The sequence below is a fragment of the Brassica oleracea genome, chromosome C2 (genome assembly GCF_000695525.1).
Source record: "Brassica oleracea var. oleracea cultivar TO1000 chromosome C2, BOL, whole genome shotgun sequence".
NCBI classification, from domain to species: Eukaryota; Viridiplantae; Streptophyta; class Magnoliopsida; order Brassicales; family Brassicaceae; genus Brassica; species Brassica oleracea.
In genome coordinates, this window is record NC_027749.1 from 38426736 (window position 1) to 38427781 (window position 1046).

Consider the following 1046-nt stretch of genomic DNA (forward strand, 5'->3'; position numbering starts at 1 on the left):
GTAGCTTGCTTCCTAGAGCAGCGAGGGCGTCGGCACATACATTTTCTCCGCGAGGAACCTTCGTGAGTTCGAAGAACTCGAAGTCTCGCGTGAGGTCTTGGACGAGTTTGAGGTAGGCGTCCATCCATTCGTTGCGGACGTCGTAATCGCCGAGGCACTGGCTTACGACAAGTTGAAAGTCGCAGTAAGCGCTGATTCTTTTGGCCTTCACTGCCTTGACGAGACGGAGCCCTGCGATGAGAGACTCGTACTCAGCTTCGTTGTTTGACGCCGAAAAACCAAAACTGAATGACTGCCGGATGAGTTCTCCTGTTGGTGATTGCAGTTGCATTCCTGCCCCCGACCCTTTACTCGTAGATGAACCGTCGACGTGTAAGATCCAGTTTAAACTTGGTAGGATGAGGTCTTGCTCCAGTTCTGGTGTTAACTCGATCAAGAATTCGGCAAGTACCTGTGACTTTGCTGCTGTGTGATTCTTGTACACGATGTCATGTTCGCTCAGCTCCATCGCCCATTTAGTCAACCGTTCTGACTGGTTAGTATTCTGCATAACCGTTCAGAGTGGTTGGTTAGACAGTACTTCAATCGTGTGCGACTGAAAGTAGGGTCGCAGTTTCCTGGCCGAGGTGACGACAGCTAAGGCCATCTTTTCGAGTGTTGGGTATCTCGTCTCCGGCTCGGTCATTCTTTTACTTGTGTAAAAGATTGGTTTCTATTCTCCCCGATCTTCTCGAATGAGCACGCTGCTGACGGCGGAGGATGTGACTGCTATGTAGAGAGACAATGTGTCGCCGGCTTCTGGCTTTGATAGTACTGGTGAGGTAGTGCTTAAGTTGATTGAACACCTCCTCGCACTTTTCGTCCCAGACGAACCTCTTATTGCCCCTTAGTAGCTCGTAGAAGGGAAGACACTTATAAGTTGATCGCAAGATGAACCTGTTGAGAGCTGCTATGCTTCCGGTTAGTCGTTGTACTTCGCGGCTATTCTTTGGGCTTGGAAGGTCGAGGATCGCCGAGATCTGCTTGGGGTTAGCCTCGATTCCTCG

General features: G+C 50.4%; 1 pseudogene; it reads right to left on the reverse strand.

Moving 5' to 3' along the window:
* Positions 1-1046, reverse strand: part of LOC106324170 — a 9709-nt pseudogene that overhangs the window by 5950 nt on the left and 2713 nt on the right.